At 45.9% G+C, this 8828-nt stretch overlaps 1 long non-coding RNA gene across 1 annotated transcript; it reads left to right on the top strand.

The window, feature by feature from the left end:
- The first annotated feature begins 3917 nt into the window (after positions 1 to 3917).
- On the top strand, positions 3918 to 8206 carry LOC134758697 (uncharacterized). The gene is made up of 2 exons (XR_010134149.1): positions 3918 to 4671; positions 6441 to 8206. It is a non-coding gene; the product is annotated as an uncharacterized lncRNA (long non-coding RNA).
- The last annotated feature ends 622 nt before the right edge of the window (positions 8207 to 8828 follow it).

The raw sequence follows: 8828 nt of genomic DNA, 5'->3' as shown, positions 1-8828 counted from the left end.
ATGAACATACTTGTGCATGTGTCTTTATGGTAGAAAGATTTATATTCCTTTGGGTGTATATCCAGTAATGGGATGACTGGGTTGAATGGTAATTCTATTTTAAGTTATTTGAGGAATCGCCACACTGCTTTTCACAATGGTTGAATTAATTTACACTCCCACCAGCAGTGTATAAGCATCCCCTTTTCTCCACAACCTCGCTAGCATCTATTATTTTTTTACTTTTTAATAATACAATTTCTGACTGCTGTGAGATGGTATCTCATTGTGGTTTCAGTTTGCATTTCTCTAATGCTTAGTGATGTTGAGCATTTTTCATGTTTGTTGGCTGCATGTATGTCTTCTTTTGAAAAGTGTCTGTTCATGTGCTTTGCCCACTTTTTAATGGGGTGTGTTTTCTGCTTATAAATTTGTTTAAATTCCTGATAGATTCTGGATATTAGACCTTTGTCAGATGCAAGTTTGCGAATATTTCCCCCCCATTAAAGACGTTAAGTTTATAGAGATGGCCAATCACCCTCTGACTTTCAACTTAGAGATGAGATCATTAGTTTGTTCCTCTTAAAAACATATTAAATGGAACAAGGGATATATTTTTTTTTTCCTGGAAAGAAAGAGGTCATTTTTCTTTTTTCAAGTTGTGGCCACTCCTCTTTTCCAGTCCTGCTGCCACCACCCTTGTCCAGGTGTGCACAGCCTGAATTACAGCAGTAACCCTAATTTGCCTCCCTGACTCTAGTCAAATGCGTTTTGCTCACACTGCTGAGGGACAGACTAAGCATTTCACTCCCTGCCTCCCAAATGTCCATGGTTTCCCATTTTCAAGAAGAGAAATAGCAAAAGTTTTAGACTTAAATGTGACACAATTAATTGGTAATGGGCATGTGTCCTCCAAGAAGCAGATACTGAAATAAAATTCAAAGTGCAAGAGATTCTAGGGGATAGCCACCTGTGAAGGCTAAGGAGGTGGGAGCAGGAGAAGCTGAGAGGGAAGGAGCATTGGACAGGAAGAGCCCCAGATCTCATGGCAGTCCTGAGCGAGTCCTAGGCAGACAGACAGAAAGTCCTTGAGCCAAAGCTGCCCATAAAGGGAATCACCCAGAGGGCAAGAATGGCCCACTTCTAGCACCACTGCCAGGCTCAGTGTTGGCCGGAGGCAGCTGGCAGAAGTGCGGCCAGGTGCGAACACCCTGATGGATCCAGAGGTGCAGCTTCCCGGAGGTTTCAATCAGCTGTGATCTCTGCAAAAGGTTTGCTTGCAGGCAGGCACCTCTGTGGCTACTGCAAGATACTTGGTCCTTTTGCTTTTATATACTGAGAAACATCTGGATTCTGAGGCCATAGTCAGGCCAGGAAGAAGGGCCACAATGGATCACTGGTGTTTCTTGGCTTTGTGTAGGAGGTGGGTAGGTACAGGGATAGGATAGTTGTGGCACATGAACAGTGCATTTGGCATCCCTTCTCTTACACTGTTAGATAGAGTCAAATTCCATAGTCTGGTGTTCAAGGTTATTCATAACCTGTCTCTCTGGCCATTGAATGCTATGGAGTTCTCAAGGCAAAAACCGCCTCCTCCTTAAATCCTTCCCCTTGTCCTCTGCCTTTGCTCTAAGCCCCCACAGCCCTCTGAGCCTTACTTATGGCACCTACTATTGTATATCTTGTATCTTCCCCATGCATAAGCTTTATCTCCTTGTCTGGACAACTCCCCGGGGTTGGCGTGATGCCTCATTCACTCTTGCAGTGTGGTTTTCCTAATGGCATTGATGTACAGTCCGGTCGAGTTAAATTAACTTTCTCCTCTCAATGGACTCATCACATGGGAACACTGAATTCAATACCAACACGGGGGCTGACGCCTGGGCCTCCTCCCTCCAAGAACGTAGAGGGTTTGATCATGTGTTCCTGCTACCATGCAGTAAAAGGTGAGGCTTTCCTTTACCGCTGCATGTCGACCTGTCCTTCCACTCAAATAGAAGATATCCACAGCAAAGAGCCCTGTGTTTCTCTAAGAACAGACCTCGGCAGAGGCATTTTATAACATCACAATATAAGGACCAGCACCTTATTTTTAAAAAATACTTTTTAGGCCGGGCACGGTGGCTCACGCCTGTAATCCCAGCACTTTGGGAGGTCGAGGCAGGTGGATCATGAGGTCAGGAGATTGAGACCACCCTGGCTAACATGGTGAAACTCCGTCTCCACTAAAAATACAAAAAAATTAGCCAGGCACGGTGGTGCATGACTATAGTCCCAGCTACTCGGGAGAGGCTGAGGCAGGAGAATGGCATGAACTTGGGAGGCGGAGCTTGCAGTGAGCCAAGATCGTGCCACTGCACTCCAGCCTGGGTGACAGAGCGAGGCTCCGTCTCAAAAAACGAAAAACAAAACAAAAACAACTTTGTAAAGCCCTAACAATATATAAACGGTAGCTATTCAATATCTCTTCAGGAATAAAGCAAGCAAGGAATGCCAAAATTGGAGGCTGTGGTGGGGAAGGCGGCTGGCAAGACTCAGAACAAAATGTGCTGCTCTACTGTTTTGGCCTGAGCCAGCTTTGGCCCCATGATGGATCCGAGGCCACTGAGTTTGAAAGTAACGTTTGGCTAATTCCATCTCGTCTTCGACAGATCACTTCCTCCTCTGCTGAGATTTCTCACAGCACTTCATCTCTCTCTCCTCTCTGGTCAACCCCAGTATCAGTCATCACCACGAAATACATCACTCTGAAGTGAAAGTGCGGTGGGCCCTTCCTAATTGTGCAGAAATAGGGATAATGAGCTAGCCAGTTGCGCTGCCTTTTAAAAGAGAGAGAGAAAGAAATGAAAAAGAGTCAGAGTCACTTCAAGAAGAAATGAGCTATCTTTACAAAAGCAGGGGACAACTTCTAGAAATAACCTCCAGAGTGGAAATTTGATGACTGCCTTATTCAAAATACTTGCTGTAACTTAAAATACACTGTCAGGGTATTATAGAAAAGACAGTTGTACTTTGCAGGAAAAAATAAGGCTTCACGAGTAGGAAAAATATTTTTAAATGATCTATTTTTCATAAAAATGTAGTGCTCATGATTTGTCACCGAGGCATGGGCGCTGGTTTCATCTAGCTGCTCTCATTTGCTCCTGTGATACACCTGTGCTTTCCAAGGACACCCAAGGGGCTGCACCCCTCCATAAGCAATGTTCAAAAGGAGCACGGGGCAAGTGCTCCCAGCGCCTCATGGCTACAGAGCCCTGGGCAGTGGCACCGGCCACCTGAGACATGCCCCTGGGACATCTGGGTTTCCCCTGCCCATTTCTCCACGCAGTAAACAAAGAGTGGTCACTGTGTTGCCACCTACCCACAACCATGGCCATACATGCCACCCAGCAGTGGCATGAGTCAAGCCCTATCCCATTCTGTAGGGCAACAAAGCCTGCTAGAAAATCAGAGCCAGTGCTTATGGTTTTCTGCAAAACAGGTAAGACAGCAGGTGAGTTCCTCCAGCCTTTCAGCATCATGCTCACAGTCCCTTCTCTCCGCTCCAGATGACCCTAAGTGTCAGCCCAGCGATGGCGCACAAATCCAAGGATGTCACACAATTCTACTGATGGCTGAAGTGGGTCTGCCCCCGAAACAACTCTGGACAGTTTTCTGTCACTCCTGTGACCTCTCCTTTCTCCAGCTATCACCTGTTGGTGGTCCCTGATTCCAGACAATGAGTCAGGGACCCAGAGGGAGAGTCAGCGTAATCCCCGACCTCAAAGGAAAACCTAGACAAGAGGGACAGAGACACAGGAGAAACAGCAAAAGCGACAAAGCCAGACAGAGAGAAACGCAGGAGACTGCGAGATGGCAAGACAGAGAACCAGAGGAAGGTAGAAAGACAGGTGAAGAGAGAAAGACAGGTAAAATAAGGAGAGGGAGGAAAGAGAGCAAATTGAAAAGGATTTTCTTTCTTTTTTCTCTCTGGTGGCTTGAAAGTTCTTTGAAATGATTCATTCTCTGTCCTCTTCAGACAGCAGCAATCAGCCCATGCTCATGTGCAACCTCAAGGAAGCCTTCCTGGCTCAGGGGAGGAATGTGCTCTTTGTCGCTCTCTGGCCATTGGCTGGCCCCTGAGGGCTCCAGGGCGCCCCTGATAACTACATTTAGACAGGCAGTCACAAGCCTGGGGACTGCAGGCACAGTGAGGAAGGTAGGGAAGGGTCTCTCCAAGACAGGCCCACTAGGAGCCCCCACTGGGAGTAGTGCAGCCCCTGTCAGGGGATGGAGTGTCTGGAATTCCATGGCTGAGGTGCAACAGGTGACTAAAGGTTTGAGGAGGCAACGCTCCCACTCACAGTCAGAAGCAGAGGGGATGAGATGGCCAGATGTGATTGGAATCAGACACAGTGAGGTTTGAATCCTCACTCTGTCCTTTTTGTTGTGTGGCCTGTGTGACAGGTCCCACAGCCTCTCCAGCCTCTGTGGGAAGAAGGATCATCTGATGCCTACGTAATAGAGTTGCTGAAGGAGTGGAAGCAGCTTTGACATTATCAGTGGAACCCACCAGTGCAGCAGTGCAGACTGCTTCATCCAGGGGCACCTGAGGCAGCAGATCTGAGGATTAGGGACATCGGGAGCTGAAGCCTGGCTGGAGAGGTGGTGCGCACGAGAACCCCCACGTTCCCCGACAGGAGCCTGAAAAAGGTAAGTGGCAGCCAACATAGGTTTCACAGCCAAAAGTGGAGGATTTTATGCAGCAGGCCAGTTCTCTGAAAGCCCACTTGTGAAAGGATACGTTCTGGGGATACCCACTCTACCTCCTTACAAAAAGCCTGTTTGAAGGAAGAGGCTTTCTGGCCATACTTGGTGAATTTATATATATTTGTCAGGCTGGGCACAGAGACACAAAAATTAGCCAGGCATGGTGGCACGCGCCTGTAGTCTCAGCTACTCAGGAGGCTGAGACAGGAGAATCGCTTGAACCCAGGAAGCAGAGGTTGCAGTGAGCAGAGATCGCTCTACTGCACCCCAGCCTGGGTGATAAAGCAAGACTCGTTCTCAAAAAATAATAATAAAATAAAATAATAAAATAAATATATTCGCCTTGTGCAATATTTCAATGCTTGGCAAGGGAAGTTTTTAATTTTTAACTAATTTCTTTCTAGTCCTTGGTAAAGCCATTTTCTGTCTTGCCTACATTTTAGCTTTTTAAAAACCCTTTCTCCAGTTTTACTGAATTGACTGATTTACCCCCCAAAAAAGTTTGTTTTAGTTTTTTATAAAATTTCTAGCAATAGATTTGGAATGGCAGAGGGAAGGGAAGACTAAGAGACAGAGGAGGAGTAGTCTGAGGGTCAAAGAGGGGCAGTTTGGTCACCAGCCTCCAATGAGTTCTACCTTTGGGTCTCCTCTTCCTTGTGTCATCCTCTTCCATGCTGGATAGGAATGATTTGTGTAACCAAGAGGACAATGCAGAAATAACATAGCAGTTTCCCCCTTCCTCTCTCTTGGATCACTTACACTGGGATAGCAAGATGCCATGTTGGGAGGACACGGAAGCAGTTCTAGGGAGAGGAGCACATGGCAAGAAGCCAAGGCCTCCTGCCCACAGCTGATGAGCAGCCATCTAGGGGGTAGATGTTCCAGCTCCAGTCTCAAATGACAAATCACCTTAATTGTGACCTTACAAGAGACTCCAAGCCAGAACCATCCAGCTAATCTGCCCCTGAACTCCTGACCCACAGAAATTATGGGAGATAATAAATACTTGTTGTTCTTTTAAGCCATTAAATTGGGGGATAATTGGTTCTGTAGGCAGACAGAGGAGGACTCTGAAAAGCAAAGGAGGATTTGAGGGACCCAGATCCCTGCAGTCCTGACTGCCATGGCTCTCCTGGGCCCTGTCTACGCATCTGAATGAATTGCTATAAGCTTCATAAGCAGCTGAAAGAATATATATTTTATAAGTTGGAAAATTTGATGAATTGGTCATTATGGAAATAGATCCTTAGATGAATTGACTTTCAGTGAATTAGTTTTCTGTGAGTAACCTAGAGCTGGAATATCTAGAGTGTTTTTATATTTTTGAATCGTAGAGCCAGGGTTTTAGAAAGCATTTCAACTGAGAGATGTTAAGGTGAGGCTGATATAAATAAGTATCAAAGTAGTAGTAGCTGAGACAGAGGTTTGGGAGACATAATATCGTCTGTCCCCTCTCTCTCATTCTCATTACATTTATCTGGGTCATTGTAAGGCAAATGTAATAAATTCCCTATCCATGGATGACAATACTTATACTTTTTTATTTTTGGTAATCTGTGATTATGTTTGGGAATAAATTTGCCTCTACAGGATGATGATAAGAATGTAATTTGCAGATAGAATAAAAACAGAAATTGGATTCATAAATAATGTCTCCACAGATGCTTAAAAGATGAAAATTCTACTACTTTCACTAACATGTGGAAGCCTAGTTTCTTTTGCAGATACCCTGTGATTGCCAGCAAGTAAACCAGATGCAATTGTGGTTTCCGTGAAGCACAGCTGGAAAACTGCTGCCCCCACGGAGGAAGAGGAAGATGGGAAGATGGTGGTTACTGCACACCAGGCACCAGCCTCGGGGCTATGAGCTGTACAAACATTACCCATTTAATCCTCGTGACCATGTTCTGAGAAGGCTGTCAATGATCTCACTTTATACATGGGGAAATTCATGCAGACAGAGCTGACTAAATTGCCATGGTCACCCAGCTAGTAGGAACTGGAGCTGTAACTTGAACCAGGGTCTTTTGTTTCTGTGGCTCCTGGTAGCACATGCCGGGCTTGAAGTGAGATCCGGAGTATGTTGGAAACAACGTGTTCCCCATCGTGAAAGTCCTTATGATACCTTATGATGCAGAGTTGGCAGCCAGCAGCAGGGGCTTCCAGAAGCATGGCTGACCCTTGTTGGGATCTCGCTCCTGTGAGCCTTGGAATGTCTAGGGAGAAAGAGCAGCCAAATTTAGAGCTACAGGAGCTTTGAGATGCAGCTCAGGCATCATCTCTGGGAAGTCTTTCCTGGAACCACAGCCTGGGCCCTGTACCTGATTCCCAGCCCCTCTGGCTCTTTTTGCATTTGCTGCCTCTTTTCACAATTCTGTCTCCTTATGTCTTCCACTCTACATGCAAGCCCCTTGAGGGCAGGACCATGACTCAGTCATCCTGTACCCTAGCACCCACCCTGGGTCTGCATCTGGAAGGAGCTCACTAAGTGATTATTGAGCCAAACTGAACTGTAGCAGGAGTGAGCAAAGCTAATTCACGGGTGCAGCATGGGAGCACAGAGCTGCCAGAATCCAGAGACAACTGTAACTGTCCCAGCATAGGGGGCTTCAGGCCGTGGTGAGAGCCACTGAAAGCAAGAGAGCCAGGTGGTGGCTCAGTTCACACTGAGTCCTGCTGAAGAAATAGGCACATCGTGTGTGTTAAAATCAGCACCCCATGCACCTGTAGGAAGAGACTGAGGCACCCTGGAGGCCCCTGCCAATAATTAAAAGGCCCTCTGGGGCCTGTGGGAGCCCTAGCTGATGAAATCACAAAGGCCTCAGCCTCTAAAGTGTTTCCAGTAAAATGCTACCAGGATTTTCCTCCCTTAAATCTGGATGAAAGGGCTGTCTGTGCTACAAAATGCACACCTGGCGTTGATATGCAGTCTCTTGCTGCCTGTTAACCAACCCACCAGCCAACAAGTTCTGCCCACTGGCAGGAGCAAGGACTTATAAAAAATAGTGCCTCCCTCCCAAGGGCTTATGAGCTGGTTAAGTGCAGAGGACAAATAGAATGAAAGAAAAGGCAATCTCGGCATAGTATTCAGTTAATTCTTCTCTCTCTCTCGTTCCCTCTCTCTGTCCTTTCTCTCTTCCTCCCTCCTTTCTATGACTTGTCCTCTCCACACAACTCCTTTTCCGTTTTCCCTCCCCTGCCTCCCTACCTTCTTTCTTGACTTCCCATCTTGCTCCCTTTCTTCCTGCCTGCCCATCTGCTTTCCTTTCTTATCTCTTGTGCAAATTCTGCATATAGTCGCTCTCCTCATTTCATGACAGGCTGTCTTCATCAGTTTCTGAGTTCTTTTGTTATTTTATAATATATTTTACATGCTGTCCTCATAAAATCCCCTCCCCCAGAAAAGGCCCATTCAAAAGTACTTACTATACGTCCTTAGATAGGCAATGATCTCTGAAATATATATAGGCTTGCTCTATATGTGTTTTTGTAAGTGTACTTTTCTTTCATTAAATATGCAGATCTTAATTGTACAGTTTGAGGTGTTTTGACAAAGGTATATACCAGTAAAACCACCACGCCAACCAAGGTACCAAACACTTTCATCTCTCTGGGAAGTCCCCTTGTGCCACCTTCCAGTCAACTCTCACCCTCCAGAGGCACCCACTGTTCAGATTTCTACATGCATTTTGCCTGTTGCTGAACTGGAACCTCACAGCCTTTTACGTCTGGCTTCTTTCACTTAACATAATGTTTTTAAGTCATCCATGTAGTTCATTCTTTTTTTTGTTGCAGAGCAATATTCCATTGTGTGAATGGATGTACTTTATCCATCAACAGTTGATGAAGTTGGGTTGGTGGCACTTTTTGGCTATCGTGGGTAATGCTGCTCTGGATGTTTCTGCACAAGTCTTTATTGTGGACATGGGTTTCCATTTCTTTTGGGCAAATGCCCAGGAACGGAATTGCTGATTCATTAGGAAGTTATATGTTTAACTTCATAAGAAACTGGAAAACTGCACTCCACAGTGGTCATGCTATTGCACATTGCCCCCAGTGCCATGTGAATGTTTCATTCTTGGGGTCTAGAATATCTTACT

The sequence above is a fragment of the Gorilla gorilla genome, chromosome 5 (assembly GCF_029281585.2).
Source record: "Gorilla gorilla gorilla isolate KB3781 chromosome 5, NHGRI_mGorGor1-v2.1_pri, whole genome shotgun sequence".
NCBI lineage: Eukaryota > Metazoa > Chordata > Mammalia > Primates > Hominidae > Gorilla > Gorilla gorilla.
The sequence above is the reverse complement of the archived record's forward strand: the minus strand, read 5'-3'. Positions and strand labels throughout refer to the sequence as shown.